Source organism: Hemiscyllium ocellatum, chromosome 7 (assembly GCF_020745735.1).
Source record: "Hemiscyllium ocellatum isolate sHemOce1 chromosome 7, sHemOce1.pat.X.cur, whole genome shotgun sequence".
In the NCBI taxonomy this organism is placed as follows: Eukaryota; Metazoa; Chordata; class Chondrichthyes; order Orectolobiformes; family Hemiscylliidae; genus Hemiscyllium; species Hemiscyllium ocellatum.
Window position 1 is genome coordinate 13,023,631 of NC_083407.1, and position 17,872 is coordinate 13,041,502.

General features: G+C 45.4%; 1 protein-coding gene across 3 annotated transcripts in view; it reads left to right on the forward strand.

Annotated features, from left to right (window-relative positions):
- Positions 1-17,872, forward strand: part of sema5ba (sema domain, seven thrombospondin repeats (type 1 and type 1-like), transmembrane domain (TM) and short cytoplasmic domain, (semaphorin) 5Ba) — a 339,576-nt gene that overhangs the window by 85,287 nt on the left and 236,417 nt on the right. For all 3 annotated transcript variants that reach the window (XM_060828274.1, XM_060828276.1, XM_060828275.1), the window contains exon 2: positions 5,867-5,919. The gene's annotated coding sequence lies outside the window, so the exon portion shown is untranslated. The remainder of the gene's footprint in view (positions 1-5,866; positions 5,920-17,872) is intronic.

Consider the following 17,872-nt stretch of genomic DNA (forward strand, 5'->3'; position numbering starts at 1 on the left):
GCACAATCAGTCAGGGGTTCCAATTCCCAGCCCCCATCCAACTGCCAAGCTTGGAAATGAAGGTTGGGCTTGGCTCTGAGGTGCTCAAGGAGGAGTTGCCTTGCTGCCCCTGAAGAAGGGTTACACCCGAAATGTCGACTTCTCCACCTCCTGCTGCTGTCTGACTCGCTCTGTTCTTCCAGCCTCCTGCCTGTCTACTTTGGATTCCAGCACCTGCAGAATTTTTGCCTCTAACCCTGTTTAGCGCTGGAGCCGTCAATGTCCAGGGGAACCACAGCCCGGCAGGTTCAGGAGAGAAGGACGAAGAATCGAACATTAGATTATCCTTTTGAGAAGCAGCTGAGAAATGTGTTGCTGCGAGAGCCCTGGTTCCAGCTGCAGATTGCAATTATGCTGTTCACATTCTGGGTTAATGCCAACTGGAGATAACAATCAGCTCATTATTATTTCAAATTAAACCTTCGAACACTGCAAAACCTCTTTCATCCACGATTTGCCATTCAAACACAGGAATTCTTCAGAGGGACAGGGGGTGAAAGAAAGCTTTAAATAATTGGATGCAAATTACAGGAGTGGGTGAATTCTGAGACATCACTTCTCAGCCACCTATTCCTGAACATAAAACTCTCCGGCCTGCACGTAGCAATTGAGTGATCCGTTGGTCACAAACCTGAGGGCTTTCTCCTAATGGAGACCTGAGGAAGTTTTCCGATTGAGGAATATTGCTCAGTGTGGTTTAACTATTCCCCTGCTGTACTGAAGAGTTGGAAAGATGTTGGTCAGCTGCATTTTTTCATAGAAGGACTTTTCCTCAGTACAGTACAGCACTGAAGGAGTCCATTCAGCCCGTCGACTCTGTGCTAGAATTTTTTTGCAGTTGTGCTCGTTTCCTATTACCTTTCTTCTTTATTTCTCCCAGTATTTACCTAATCCCCTTTTAGAGGTTGCTGTTGGATCTGTTTCCAATGCTTGGTCAGTGCATTCTGAATCCTGCATGCTTGCTGCATAAAAATATTATTTCTCCTGATTTCTCTGATTTGTTTTCCGTCTGGTATGGATCATGGAATCTATTTAGAATCATAGAGACATAGAGATGTACAGCATAACAACAAACCCTTCGGTCCAATCCCTCCATGCTGACCAGATATCCCAATCCGATATAGTCCCACCTGCCAGCACCCGGCCCATATCCCTCCAAACCCTTCCTCTTACATACCCATCTAAAATCCTCTTAAATGTTGCAATTGTACCAGCCTCCACCACTTCCTCTGGTAGCTCATTCCATACACGTACCACCCTCTGTGTGAAAACGTTGCCCCTTAGGTCTCTTTTATATCTTTCCCTTCTCACCCTAAACCTACGCCCTCTAGTTCTGGACTCCCCAACCCCAGGGAAAAGACTTTGCCTATTTACCCTATCTGCGTCGCTCATAATTTTGTAAACCACTATAAGGTCACCCCACAGTCCAGGGAAAACAGCCCCAGACTGTTCAGCCTTTCCCTATAGCTCAAATCCTCCAACCCTGGCAACATCCTTGTAAATCTTTTCTGAACCCTTTCAAGTTTCACAACATCTTTCCGATAGGAAGGAGACCAGAATTGCACGCATTATTCCAACAGTGGCCTAACCAATGTCCTGAACAGCCACAACATGACCTCCCAACTCCTGTACTCAATACTCTGACCCATAAGGAAAGCATACCAAACGCCTCCTTCACTATCCTATTTACCTGTGACTCCACTTTCAAGGAGCTATGAACCTGCACTCCAAGGTCTCTTTGTTCAGCAACACTCCCTAGGACCTTACCATTAAGTGTATAAGTCCTGCTAAGATTTGCTTTCCCAAAATGCAGCACCTCGCATTTATCTACATTAGACTCCATCTGCCACACCTCAGCCTATTGGCCCATCTAAACTTTTTTTCCTCATCTTGAACATCTCTATTATAGCTGCTTCTAGCCTCCTCTGCTCTAAGGAGAACGACTCCATCCTCTCAGTCTGTCATAGAATCCTTACATGTGGAATTTGGCTATTTGGGTTGTTGAGTCCACACCAACTCTCTGAAGAACATCCTACCAGACTTACCTTATCCCTGCATTTCCCACATCCAATTGACCTACCCTGCACATCCTTAGACACTAAGGGGAAATTTAGAATGGCCGATCCACCTAACCTGCACATCTTTTGGACTGTGGGCAAAAACTAGTGCACCCAGAGGAAACACATACAGACACATGGAGAATGTGCAAAGTCCTTCTAGGCAGTCGCCCCGAGGCTGGAATTGAACCCAGGTCTTTGGCGCTGTGAGGCAGTAGTGCTAACCGCTGAATCACTATTGGCTATGATAAACTGGGGAAACCTAATTAAAGGGATGAAGTTTGAAAGGCAATGGAAAACATTTAAAGAGTAACAAATCTTTGTTTGTGTCTGTTGCAATGGGAATGGTGGTCAAACAACAGCATACAATAGTATTAGACCCAATGAAGAGGCATACATGGCAACAAAAAGACAACAGACCTGAGGGAGTGGAAACAGTTTAGAATTCAACAAAGAAGATTGATTAAGAAAGGAAACGAGAGCATAAGAGTAAGCTTGTGGGAAATATAAAAACTGATTGTAAAAGTTTCTATCAGCATGTGAAGAAAAAGGGTTAGTGAAGACAAGCCTAGATCCCTCATTGTCAGAAATAAGACCATTAGATATAGGAGTGGAAGCAAGGCCATTCAGCCCATCGAATCCACTCTGCCATTTAATCATGGCTCATGGGTATTTCAATTCCACTTACCCACACTCTCCCCGTAGCCCTTAAATCCTTGCGAGATCAAGAATTTATCAATCTTTGCCTTGAAGACATTTAATGTCCCGGCCTCCACTGCGCTCTGTGGCAATGAATTCCACAGGCCCACCACTCTTTGGCTGATTTCCATTCTAAATTGACCCCCTCCAATTCTAAGGCTGTGCCCACAGGTCCTAGTCTCCCCACCTAATGGAAACAATTTCCCAGCATCCACCCTTTCTAAGCCAATGCATTATCTTGTAAGTTTCTATTAGATCTCCCCTCAACCTTCTAAACTCTTAACGAATACAATCCCAGGATCCTCAGCCGATTATCATATGTTAGGCCTACCATTCCAGGGATCATCCGTGTGAATCTCCACTGAACACACTCCAGTGCCAATATGTCCTTCCTAAGGTGTGGGACCCAAAATTGGACACAGTATTCTAAATGGGGCCTAACTAGAATTTTATAAAGTCTAGTGGGGGAGTCTATAATGGGGAACAAAGAAATCAATGACAACAAAATACATTCTTTGGTTCTGTTTTCACAAAGAAGGGCGCAGATAATATACCAGAAATGTTGGAGAAAATAGGGTTTAGTGAGAGGGAGGTAAGACAGCACCTTCGAAACCCATGACCACTTCCATCTGGAAAGACAAGGACATCAGATATATGAGAACGCCACCAGCTGCAAGTCCCCCTCCAGCCAATCACCATCCTGATGTGGCAATTGATCATCGTTCCTTCAGTGTCGCTGGGTCAAAATCCTGGAATTCTCTCCCTAAGGGCATCCTGGGTCTACGTTCAGCACATGGACTGCAACCTGTCAGGAAGGCAGCTCACCACAACCTTCTTAAGGGTAACTAGGGATGGGCAATAAATGCTGGCAACATCCTCGTTCCAAGAATAAATAAAATAAAACAAACAGGAGGAAATCAGTATTAGTAAGGAAATGGCTTTGTGGAAATTGATGGGATTGAAGGCCAGTAAACCCCTAGGGCCTAATAATGTACAGTCCAGAGTACTTAAGGAAATGATCCTAGAAATAATGGATGTATCTGTGGTCATCTTCCAAGATTCTTTGACACTGGAACGGCTCCTATCTATTGGATGGTAGCTATTGCAACCCCTCTATTTAAAGAGAAAACAGAGAAGAATAGACCACTTCGCCTGATGTCAATCGTGGGAAAAATGCTTAAATCCATTATAAAATCATTCAGAGCTAAGCACCTGGAAAACATGTTCCCCACATGCTTACTCTAATTCCCTTTTCTTAGTGCAGTACTTTGCCTTTCTTTGCTAAATTCTAAGCTTCCTTTTGTCACATCTCTGTACTTACAAGAGGAAAATCATATTTAAGAAATGTACTGGGATTGTTCAAGGATATAACCCATGGAGTGGATGAAGGGGAGTCGTGGGTGTGGTTTATTTGAACTTTGAGATGACTTTCAACCAAGAGATTAAAATCAAAGCATACAGCGTTGGGGGTAGCATATCCAGATGGATGGAAAATGTTTGGCAGACTGGAAACAAAGGGTAGGAATAAACGGATCTCTTTTCTGAGTGGAAGGCATTGTCTAGTGGGGTACCACAGGGATCAGTGCGAGGATTCCAACTATTTATAACATGTACCAATGGAATGGATGAGGAAACTAAATGCAATGTCTGAAAATTTGCAGAAAACACAAAGCAGGTAGGAGGGCGAGCTCTGAGGAGGATGCAGAGATGCTTCAGTGTGACTTGGATAGGGTGAGTGAGTGGGAAAATGCATTACAGATGGAGTATAATGTGGATAAATGTGAGGTTATCCATTTGCTGGACAAAACAGGAAGCAGATTAGTATCGGAATGGTGATAGATTGGGAAAGTGCTGGTGCAAAGAGATTTGGCTGTCCATGTGCACCAGTCATTGAAAGTGTGTAGGTGCAGCAGACCATGAAGAAGGCAAATGGTGTGTTGGTCTTCATAGTGAGAGGATTCAAGTACAGGAGGAGGGATGTCTTGCTGCAATTGTACAGGGCCTTGGTGAGACCGTACCTGGAGTATTGTGCGTGCAGTTTTGGTCACTTTGTCTGAGGAAGGATATTCTGGTGATGAGAAGGAGTCCAACAAAGATTTACATAAGAACTAGGAGCAGGAGCAGGCCATCTGGCCCTTCGAGCCTGTTCCCCATTCGATAAGATCATGGACCTCAACTCCAGAATCAACCTAGTGAACCTCTTCTGCACCCCCTCCAGTGCCAGTACATCCTTTCTTAAGTAAGTAGAATTCTCTATTAAGGAGACCCAAAACAGCACACACAAATCCAGATGTGGCCTCACCAGCACCCACTACAGCTGCAACATGACCTCCCTGCTTTTAAACTCAATCCCTTTAGCAATGTAGGACAAAATTCCAATTTGCCTTCCTAAATACCTTTCCACCTGCAGACCAATCTGATTTCTTGGAGTGACGTACAAAGAGAGACTGGATTGGTTAGGACTATATTCACTGGAATTTAGATGAATGAGGAGGAAGGAAATAATCTCAGGAACCTTTAAAATTCTAACAGGTCTAGAGAGGAGGAACAGAGGAAAGATGTTCACAACCAGGAGTCACAGTTTAAGGACACTGGTGGGGGGGGAGGGGGGGGTTGGGTGGTGGAGGTGGGGGGGGATGGAGTGCCATGCATTTTAGAACTTTTATTAGATTAGATTACTTACAGTGTGGAAACAGGCCCTTCGGCCCAACAAGTCCACACCGACCCGCCAAAGCGCAACCCACCCATACCCCCACATTTACCCCTTACCTAACACTACGGGCAATTTAGCATGGCCAATTCACCTGATGAGAAATTTCATTACCCAGAGAGTGGAATTCTCTTTCACAGGAAGCAGTTGAGGCCAAAGCACTGAATGTTTTAAAGATGTAGTTAGATATCGTTCTTGGGGCTAGAGAAATCAAAGGGTATGGGGAGAAAGTGGGAACATTTGGATGATCAGCCATGATCCTATTGAATGTGAAGCAGCTGGAAGGGCTGAATAGCCTAATCCTCCTATTTTCCAAGTTTCTATGGTTTTACCAAAGGAATTTTCCCACTTTCTCTTACAGGTCATACGGGAGCTGAAGGACGAGAGTTACCACATACTTGTGATGCAGCTACGGTAAGAGTTTTCAACCCTTTATGTTTTAGCATTTCAGTAAGACCTGTCTTGGTTCCATCAGTCTGTGCTCCATCATTCGTCATCCCAATTTACCATGCCCCATTGTGGCCAAGGCATGGAGAATTAGTTGGCTTTTTCTCTGATCACTTTGCTGCTATTCATTTGTAAAAGAGGGGGCCCCGGCAGCAGAAACTTGGCAAATCAGACATAAGGAGCATTCACAGAAAAGGGAAAAAAGACTTAATGAGGAAGACCCGGAGTTCTGTGGGAAGACTTTGAAAGGTATGATGAGGTAAGTTAAACATCCCACTGTATCTAATGAAATGATTGGTCAGAACCTGAGGTGAAAGAGAAAAATCGCTTTGGGTGAGGGGATTAACAGTTGGAGTTGTGACGTGCTTGTTGTTCAGCTCTTGGTTGTATTTTTGCATCTGTCTCTCTGCTTTCCCTCTCCCACATCTTGTCAAAAATGACAGATTACAGATCTATAGGCTTTGACAGCTTTCATATTTATTTCTGTCCTTCGGAGTGAGTGATATTGGTTGATGAGGGTTCAATCATTGAAGGAGCCATCTCTCAGTTGAGCTTAATCCAATTTTTCTACCTTTGATCCTTGCTGGGAAAAAAGACATGTCACTGAGCAGGACACAATCAACAGGACAAATACAAGGATGCCAAATTTCAAATGATCACAATAATTTTTAGTACAGGGTCCTAATTGGTTGGCAGTTTGACAGAGACACTGCTGTGGACAAAATCATGAGGAGGTCTAAAAATTTAACTTAGTACTGGACATCAACAATAATGACGTGAATTTGTATGTCGCCTTTAGAACATAGAACATAGAAATGTACAGCACAGAACAGGCCCTTTGGCCCACAATGTTGTGCCGAGACTTAATCCTAATGTAAAATATAATAACTTAACCTAAGCACTCCTCAACTCACTGCTATTCATGTGCATGTCCAGGAATCGCTTAAGTGTCCCCAATGACTCTGCTTCCACCACCACCGCTGGCAACGCATTCCATGCATTCACAACTCTCTGCACAAAGAACCTACCTCTGATGTCTCCTTAATACCTTCCTCCTAATATCTTCAAACTATGACTTCTTGTACCAGTCAACCTTGCCCTGGGGAAAAGTCTCTGGCTAGATGTTGTGTTGCCTTTAATGTTGTGTTGTTTTGTGCCTCCATTTAATGTGAGAGAGCACTGACAAGATGGAATTATAGAAATGTACAGCACGGAAACATCCTTCAGTCCAACTTGACCATGCCGACCAGATAGCCTAACCTAGTCTCATCCCATTTGCCAGCATTTGGCCCTATCCCTCTAAACATTTCCTATTTATATACCCTTCCAGATGCCTTTTAAATGCTGTAATTGTACCAGCCTCCACCACTTCCTCTGGCAGCTCATTCCATACACGGATCACCGTCTACATCTAGCCTCTGAATCTCGTTTTCCTTTATCCCTGCCCTCAACCCATCTCATCGCCTCTCAGCTCATCAACAACAAAAACATAAAAGCACTTGTATGGTAATGTCACTGAGCATTCAGCTCAGAAACTCATCTAGTGTTCTAGGTTCCAACCTAACATAGCAGACGGTGAAATTTGAATTCAAGGGAATCTGGAGTAATGGTAGCCATGTTGAGCTCTTTTTAAACAAACCCATCGTGCCCCCTTAAGGAAGGAATTCATCAACCATAGAACCCCTCCAGTGTGGGAACAGGCCATTCATCACAACAAGTTCACACAGACCCTCTGAAGAATAATTCACCCAGACCTATTCTCCCTACCCTATATTTCCCCTGACTAGTGCACCTAACCTACACATCCCTGAACACTGTCGGCAATTTGAACATGGCCAGTTCACCTAACCTGCACATCTTTGGAATGTGGGAGGAAACCCACATTGACACAGGGAGAATGTGCAAACTCCACACGGACAGTCGCTCGAGGCTGGAATCAAACCCAGGTCCCTGGTGCTGTGAGGCAGTAGTGCTAACCACTGAGCCACCGTGCCGCCCATTCTGCAGAACTGATCTGGCCTGCATGTAACTCCAGACTCCCAGCAATATCTTCTTAATTGCTCACTGCACAACTAGAATAGGCATTAAATGCAGACCCATATTCCATGGACAAAGAAGAGATCATAGAATCCCTACAGTGCAGGCAATAGGCCATTCAGTCCACACTGACCCTCTAGCAACCATCACATTCAGACCCACTTCCCTATCCTACACCTGTAATCCTGCCTTTTCCATGACTAGTCTACCTAGCCTGTGTATCCCTGGACACAATAGACACTTTAGCATGGCCCGTTCACCCTAACTTGCACATCTTTGGACTGTGGGAGGAAACTCACACAGAAACAGGGGGAATGTGCAAACTCGACACAGACAGTTGCCTGAGGGTATGAATCGAACCCGGTTGCCTGGCGCTGTGAGGCAGCAAGGCAAGTCCTGTGCTGCCAATATAGGAAACAGAGCAGCCAGTTTCCTGCAAACAAAATAACAGTCTACTTCTGGCCAGGCAATCATTTTTAGTGATGTCGAGACAATCCCCCTCCTCTTCTCCAAAAAAAATCACCATGGGACCTTTTTACATACACCCATGAGGCTCATGGGGCTGTGAGGTAATAGCTCATTTAAGAGATAATGCAACGTCATGTCGTCTTTCTGTAGCTGTCTTTCACAATCTCTGTCACAGCCGATGATGTACTTTTGAAACATGCTTGCAGCGATAATATATGAAGCACAGCAGCCAACTGATGCACATCAAGTTCCCACACACCCAGATGAGGGTAATGGCTGTTTGGTGTTACAGTAAGATTGGTTGAGGGACGCATATTTGGGAGAGTACTGTACATCCACGTGAGACAGAGCCATGGATTCTAATGCCATCTGAAAGGCAGGACCTTCAGTACTGCAGCATTCCTTCTGTACTGCAGTGGGAGCAACCGCTTGGATTAGATATTCTGGCCAATTACTAGGTTCAGTCCAGATTATCCCATATTAGTATGGTGCAGACGCAGGTCATTCAGCCCATTGTGCCTGCACCAGCTTTATTATTGAATGCCAATCTCTTATCTTTGCCCTGCATCCCTGTGTACCGTTACTATCCACAAAGAAGCAATCCAATGTCCTTGAGTGTCACTACCTTTCCAGACAGTGCATTCCTTTTATTCAATTTTTACCCAAGACTCAACCCCCTTGGAGACATGAGGACCAGACATTGTAGCCCATCTGATGGCTTGTTACGTAGCGTGAGGATCTGGAGTCATGCATAAGGTTGGCAGTTTCCTTCCCTAAAGGACATTGATGAACCAGCAGAGATTCTCACGGATGATCCAGGGAATGGGAGGCCAAACATATGATAAATGATTGAGGATCCTGGGATTGTATTCATTAGAGTTTAGAAGATTGAGGGGAGATAGAACATAGAACATAGAAAAGTACAGCACAGAACAGGCCCTTTAGCCCACGATGTTGTGCCGAGATTTAATCCTAATGTAAAATACAGTAATTTAACCTGTGCACCCCTCAACTCACTGCTATCCATGTGCATATCCCGCAGTTGCTTAAATGTCCCCAATGACTCTGCTTCAACTACGTCAGCTGGCAACGCATTCCATGCACTCACAACTCTCTGCATAAAGAACCTACCTCTGATGTCTTCTTTATACCTTCCTCCTAATATCTTCAAACTATGACTTCTCGTACCAGTCAATCCTGCCCTGGGGAAAAGTCTCTGGCTATTGATTCTATCTATTCCTCTCATTATTTGTACACCTTGATCAGGTCTCCTCTCTTCCTCCTTCTCTCCAGAGAGAAACGTCCGAGCTTATTCAACCTTTCTTCATAAGGCAAGCCCTCCAGCCCAGTTAGCATCCTGGTAAACCTTCTTTGCACCCTCTCCAAAGCCACTGTATCTTTCCTCTAGTAGGGTGACCAGAACTGCACACAATTTTACAATTGTGGTCTCACCAGGGACTTGTAGAGTTGCAGCAAAACCTCGTGGCTCTTAAACTCGATCTCCCGATAATGAAAGCCAAAACACCATATGCTTTCTTAACAACCCTATCCAATTGGGTGGCAACTTTGAGGGATCTATGTACTTGCACACACAGATCCCTCTGTTCCTCCACATTGCCAAGAATCCTGTCTTTAATCCTATATTTAGCATTCGAGTTCGACCTTCCAAAATGCATCACTTCACATTTATCCAGGTTGAACTCCATCTGCCATTTCTCAGCCCAGCTCTGCATCCTGTCTATGTCGCGCTGCAGCCTGCAGTAGCCCTCTATACTATCGACGACACCTCCAACCTTTGTGTCATCTGCAAATTTACTAACCCACTCCTCAACCTCCTCATCCAAGTCATTTATTAAAACTACAAGGAGCAGAGGCCCAAGAACAAGAGTCCTCTGGGACCCCACTCACTACTGACCTACTGGCAGAATACATTCCATCTACAACCACTCTCTACCTTCTGCCAGCTAACCAATTCTGAATCCAGACAGCCAAATCTCCCTGTATCCCATACTTCCTGACTTTATGAATGAGCCTACCATGGGGAACCCTATCAAATGCCTTACTGAAGTCTATATACACCACATCCACTGCTCGACTGTCGTTGACCTGTCTTGACACCTCCTCAAAGAACTCAATAAGATTTGTGAGGCATGACCTGCTCCTCACAAAATCATACTGACTGCCTGTAATCAGGCTATGCTTTGCCAAATAGTCATAAATCCGATCCTTCAGAATTCTTTCCAAACTTTTGCTGACCACAGACGTAAGACTGACTGGTCTGTAATCACCAGGATTTTCCTATTACCGTTCTTGAAAAGAGGAACAACATTCACCTCCTTCCAATCCTCTGGTATGACTCCTGTGGAGAGTGAGGAGGCAAAGATCCTCGCCAGCAGCTTAACAACCTCCTTTCTCGCTTCCTGGAGCAGCCTAGGATAAATCTGGTCTGGCCTTGGAGACTTATCAATCTTAATGTTTTCCAAAATTTCCAGCACATCAACTTCATCAATCTTGATCTGATCAAGAGTGTACTCCAACTCCTCAAAGTTTTCATTTGCAATAAATTCCCCTTCCTTAGTGAAAACCGAAGCAAAAAACTCATTTAGGGTTTCCCCTATCTGCTCAGACTCCACGCACAAGTTCCCTACGCTATCCCTGATTGGCCTTACCGTCTCCCTGATCATTCTCTTATTCCTCATTTATGAGTAAAATGCCTTTGGCTTCTCCCTAATCCCTATTGCCAAGCCTCCTGGCTCTCCTCAGTCCATTTCTGAGCTCCTTTCTAGTAAGCCTGTAATCTTCTAAAGCTAAGCTAGATCCTTGCTTCCTCCACCTTACATAAGCTGCCTTCTTCCTTTTGATGAGAAGTTCCTCTGTTCTCGTCATCCAAGGTTCCTTAATCTCCCCCCTTCTGACCTGTCTCAGAGGAACAAATTTGTGCATCACTCACAACAACTGCTCCTTAAACAGTCTCCACATGTCTGCTGTGCCCTTTCTGTGGAGCAATTGCCAACTCCCGTCTGATAACGTCATAATTTCCTTTTCTCCAATTAAATATCTTCCCTCGGTAACCGCTCCTTTCGGTCTCCAAGACTATGCTAAATGTGAGGCAGTTGTGATCACTTTCACCAAAGTGCTCTCCCACCGCGAGTTCTGACACCTGTCCTGACTCGTTGCCGAGCACCAAATCCAAAATGGCCTCTCTCATTGTTGGCCTGTCTACATACTGAGTAAGGGTAAGAACAATGACTGCAGATGCTGGAAACCACATTCTGGATTATTGGTTCTTGAAGAGCACAGCAGTTCAGGCAGCATCCGAGGAGCAGTAACATCGATGTTTCGGGCAAAAGCCCTTCATCAGGAATAAAAGCTTTTATTCCTGATGAAGGGCTTTTGCCTGAAACGTCGATTTTACTGCTCTTTGGATGCTGCCTGAACTGCTGTGCTCTTCAAGCACCACTAATCCAGAATACATACTCAGTAAGGAAACCCTCCTGAACACACCTGACAAAAACGGCTCCATCCAAACTTACACTTAGGAGGTTCCAGTCCATATTGGAAAAGTTGAAATCACCCATAACAACAACCCTGCTACTTTTGCATTTTTCCAGAATCTGCCCGCCTATGAGATATTCAATCTCTCTACTGCTATTAGCTGGTCTGTAGAAAATCCCCAATGCGGTGGCCGTCCCCTTGCTGTTCCTAAATTTCACCCATACTGACTCAGTAGACAAACCTTCCTCAACAACCTTCGTTTCTGTAGCTGTGATGCACTCGCTGATTAGCAATGCCACGCACCTCCTCTTATTCCACCCTCCCTGTTCTTTCTAAACGTTCTAAACCCTGGAACATCAAGCAACCATCCCTGCCCCTGTGAAACCCCCGTCTCTGTTACGGCCACAACATCGTAGCCCCAAGTACTGATCCACGCTCTTAAGTTCGTCCCTCTTATTCCGGACACTCCTTGCATTAAAGCAGACACACTTTAACCGATTCCTCTGTTTCATTGTGTAGGAAACCTTCCTGATAGATTCAATATATCCTGCCACTGTTCCGTCTGCAACTGTCCCCCTCTCAGACATGTGGCTCTGATTCCCACCCAACCCCTGCCAAATTAGTTTAAACCCTCCCGAATCCCACGAGCAAATCTCCCACCCAGGACATTTGTGCCCCTCCAGTTCAGGTGCAACCCGTCCTTCATGTACAGGTCCCACCTTCCCCAGAAGGCATCCCAATGGTCTAGGTATCTGAAGCCCTCCCTCCTGCACCAGCCTTGCAGCCATGTGTTAAGCTGTATTCACTGACTGTTCCTTAACTCACTATCTCGTGGCACCGGTAGCAAACCTGAGATTGCTACTCTACTCGTCCTGGTCTTCGGCTTCCAACCTAACTCTCTGTAGTCACTTTTCAGATCCTCAGTCCTTTTCCTGGCTTTATCATTGGTGCCAATATATATCATGATTAATGGCTGCTCCACCTCCCCCTTAAGAACCTTGTAAACCTGATCGGCGACATCCCGGATCCTGGCACTAGGGAGGCAACGTACCTTCCCGTTCCTGACCACAAAATGTCCTATCAATCCGTCTAACTATTGAGTCCCCTACCACTAGTGCTTTTCTATTTTGTCCCCTTCCCTTCTGAGGCTCAGTGCCTGAGACCTGACAACAATGGCTTTCCCCCGGTAGGCCGTCCCCACCAGCAGTATCCAAAACGGTATACTTATTGCTGAGGGGAACGGCCACAGGGGATCCCTGCTCTGACCGTTGGTTCCTCCCCCTGACAGTAACCCAGTTGTCCTTATCCTGTGTCTGGGGAGTGACCACCTCCCTGTACATCCTCTCAATTTCCCCCTTAGCCTCCCGGATGATCCGTAGTTCATCCAGCTCCAGCTCCAGTTCCCTTACTCGGTTTTCGAGGAGCTGGAGTTGGGTGCACTTCCCGCAGATGTAGTCGACAGAGACATGTGAAGTGTCTCTCACTTGCCACATTCTGCAGGAGGAACATGCAACTGACCTGACATCCATATCCCGCTACTCTGAAAGCCCGCACAGAACTAAACAAGGGAAGAGAAGAAAAAAAAAGCTGAAAAATAACAATACTTTACAAATTCTTAGTAAGGTTAGAGAAGGTGGGTGGGTGGGAGGGAGGCCTTATGGTATAGGGTCTCAGGTTTAGATCTCACCCACTTAAAAACTTCCCAAAATTCCTTTGTTCCTCCCTTGCACCTCTCGGCAAATGGAGGCCCCGACGCCTGAGGTAAGTGTCTTAAACAGTTAGACTCACCTTCCCAGAATCCTTCACTCCTCCCTCGCACTTCTCGGCAAATGGAAGCCCTGAAGCCTGAAGTAAGTGTTTTAAACAGTTAGACTCACCTTCCCAGAATTCCTTTGCTCCTCCCTTACACCTCTCAGCAAATGGAGGCCCCGACGCCTGAGGTAAGTCTTTTAAATGGTTAGACTCACCTTAATAGATCTAATAGAAACTTACAAGATAATGCATGGCTTAGAAAGGGTGGACACTGGGAAATTGTTTCCATCAGGCGGGGATGCTAGGACCCGTGGGCACAGCCTTAGAATTAGAGGGGGTCAATTTAGAATGGAAATGAGGAGACATTTCTTCAGCCAGAGAGTGGTGGGCCTGTGGAATTCATTGCCACAGAGCGCAGTGGAGGCCGGGACGTTAAATGTCTTCAAGGCAGAGATTGATAAATTCTTGATTTCACAAGGAATTAAGGGATACGGAGAGAGTGTGATTAAGTGGAATTGAAACGCCCATCAACCATGTTTGAATGGCGGAGTGGACTGGATGGGCTGAATGGCCTTACTTCCACTCCTATATCTTATTGTCTTATGGGATTCATCACCCTCCCCCACCGATCCCTCACATTTGGCAATGGCTTCACGGTCATCATTAGATTCTGAAGTCCAGATTTTCACTGAAATCAAATTCAACCATCTGCCATCGCAAGGTTTGAATGCAGGTACTTGGGTCACTGGATTAACAGAGCAGCAATAATACCACCAGGCCATCACCCGCCCTTCCTAACCCTAACTACTCGCTGAGTGGAAAAGTCCCATATCACTCTTGCTTTCTTTGCGCGTAATGTAGCAATCCATCAGTGTGCTGTGTAGTTGGAATGTATGTACTCACCATTTCCCAGTCCCAGTTAGTTTTGCCCCTCTACTGCAGTTATTGCATCTTATGGGTAGACTGTTTGTCCTGCTGTTTAGTTTCCCCCAAGTTACTTCTCCTCGCATAAGGTTGGTGCCAATTGGCCGTTTGTCAATGGGCAGTATCCCAGTTGAACCAATCCCGTCATTGCTAGACATTTCCATCTGGCAGAGGAGAACCACTTGGGCAAATAATTGGCAGGTGAAGCACAGAAGTCAGTGAAAGAAGAAGACGTGGGACGAGTTGTAACATGAGCTGCCAAGTTGTTATTGCCCATTTTTTTATGCTATCTCACCGAGTTAGTGATCTATATCCTTTCTGTCACCAAAACCAAAGACTGCAAGATCAAAAAGTGTGATGAAATGTGAGTGGGATTTGAGCACGGATTTTGTGGCAGGCCGCAAGTGTTTTCTTTTCATTGTGCTGGGTCCTGTACAACTTCATTCATTCCAATTATCCTTCCAAAGCTCTTGGCAATTGTGCAGGTTTCGTGCCAGGAAAAATAACTCAATTGGATTTTATTCTGTGTGTGTGTGTGTGTGTGTGTGTGTGTGTGTGTGTGTGGAGTGAGGAGGGGAGGTACGATCAAACAATGTGGATACTTGAAAATTGGCTCACTCTCCAATTTAAACAGGGAGTCCAGACTTGCGCGAGACACAGTAGCTGTGGACAGTTAGTATTGTAATCTGAGATTAACCAGTTCAGCATCGCAGGTGTTCCAGAACATTCTTTAGTTGTGTGGTGATCCTCTGAGGAAACCTCTAAAAGAGGGGCTTGTCTTCCATTTCTGACGCAAAAAAAGAACCGTTTGCACTGAGTGACAAGTCACCAATCTTAGTGACTTCTGGTATTATGTCAACTTTAGGTCACTTGCTGCAGTCTTTTCTTATCTGAGTCGGCGTGAGGTTTTGTTTGATTATCGCTTCAGAGATGTCCCTTGGGTAGTTAAAGGTGCTATATAAATGCAAATTGTTGCTATTTCCAGACGGCACTGAGCTAGACAGTAAGAGAAGGCTAATGAGAACCTGGTATTGATTTTGAGGTCAAAAGCAGCACAAAGTTCCTCCTGTACACTGAAGCATGCTGGGGTAGCCAGAACAGCTGGAAGACTGCCATAACCCTCCTGAAGTAATCATTCAACTTCAATTAACTCAGTCTTTATAACTTGAAGCATTTAGATTAGATTACTTACAGTGTGGAAACAGGCCCTTCAGCCCAACAAGTCCACACCGACCTGCCGAAGTACAACTCACCCACACCCATTCCCCTACATTTACCCCTTTGCCTAACACTACGGACAATTTAGCCTGGCCAATTCACCTGACCTGCACATTTTTGGATTGTGGGAGGAAACCGGAGCACCCGGAGGAAACCCACGCAGACATGGGGAGAACGTGCAAACTCTCCACAGTCGCCTGAGGCAGGAATTGAACCCGGGTCTCTGGCGCTGCGAGGCAGCAGTGCTAACCACTGTGTCACCATGCCGCCCATTTACTCCCGTAAGCCATCAATGGAACAAAAGTAATGATTTAAGCAAACTTTCAAAGTTTTCATTTGCGAACTGTTTGCTGATTCTGTGAACTTTTTTAAGTGTTACGGGACACAGGCTTCACTGGCTGGGCATTTATTGCCCATCAGTGGTTGCCCAGGAGTGGAGTAGCTTTTATTTGTCATTTCTACCATCTACAACCAATCTTGAACTGCTCCAGTCCATTTTCTGGAGGCAGAACCTCAGTGCTATCAGGGAGGAAGCTGCTGGATTATGATATATTTCCAAATCCAAGATAGTAAGCAGCCTGGACGGGAGCGTGCAGGGGTGGTGTTCCTATGTATCTGCTGCCCTTGTCCTTCCAGATGGAAGTGGTCATGAGTTTGGAAGATGCTATTGGAGGAGCCTTGGTGAAATTCTGTAGTGCATCTCGTACATGGTACTCACTGAGCATTGATGGTCATAGAGACATAGAGGTCGACAGCTCAGAAACCGGCCCTTCAAGTCAATGCTGGTCAATAAATACCCACCTACTATTCTAATTACTTTGGCGAAGGTTGATGAGGGTTGAAAGTGATGTACTGTTAGGTGGTTTCTGTTGTTCTGGTTGGTAACTCTTGTTAGAACTGGTCAAGTATGTTTTCCCTTCTTGTTGGCTCCCTCACCCCTTTTATTTCTTCATTCATGGGATATGGGTTCCATTTACTGTGCCAGCATTTGTTCTGCAACTGGGGCTCGGAGGGGAGTTGTAGATTATGGTATAACCATTCATCTAATGTCCTTCTACAGCGGTTGAAGAAAGCAATTCATCATCCCCTTCTCAAAGGTGAATAAACACTGGCCTAGGCTGTGCACGTGTGTGTGCGAGAGAGAGTGTGAGCATGTGTGTAAGAGACAAAGTGTAAGTGTGTGTGTAAGTAAGGCTGTGTGTGTGAGGGAATGTGAGTGTGTCAGTGAATGTGTGTTTGTGTGCATATGAGAGAGTGAGCGAGTGCATAAATGTGAGAGAGTAAATGTGTGTGTGAGAGAGCGTGTGTGTGTTTGAGACAGTGTATGTGTGCCTGACAGAGAGCATGTTTTGTCTGAGAAAGCGAGTGTGTGAGATAGAGAGAGCGAGTGTGTGTGTGAGAGAAAGTGTGCGCGTGTGAGAGAGTGGGTGTATGAGAGAGAGAGTGGGTGTGTGAGACAGAGTGTGTGTATATCACTGAGTGAGTGTGTGAGAGAGCGAGTGCCTGAGTGTGAGAGTGTGTGAAGGCATTGCATTATTTATTAGTAATGATTGGCTGACATTCAGCACATGAGGCAGGACATACCTGGAGAAAGTGAGGACTGCAGATGCTGGAGATTAGAGCTGAAAATGTGTTGCTGGAAAAGTGCAGCAGGTCAGGCAGCATCCAAGGAGCAGGAGAATCGACGTTTCGGGCATGAGCCCTTCTTCAGCAATGTTGTTCCTGAAGAAGGGCTCATGCCCGAAACGTCGATTCTCCTGATCCTTGGATGCTGCCTGACCTGCTGCGCTTTTCCAGCAACACATTTTCCATACATACCTGGAGCCTGGGTGCTCTAGCACTCAGCTCCTGGGTTGGAGATTATTTTACATTCTGCATGCTTTTATGTTTGAATAGGGTAGGAGTTATGTTTGAGCCAAGGATGGAGGGAAAGAGTTTGAAGTTATTTTGCTATTGAGTGAATGCGCAGTTTGGTTGGTGCTAATTTCCCAGGTTTCCTGCTCATGTTTACTGTGTGAGGGGACAT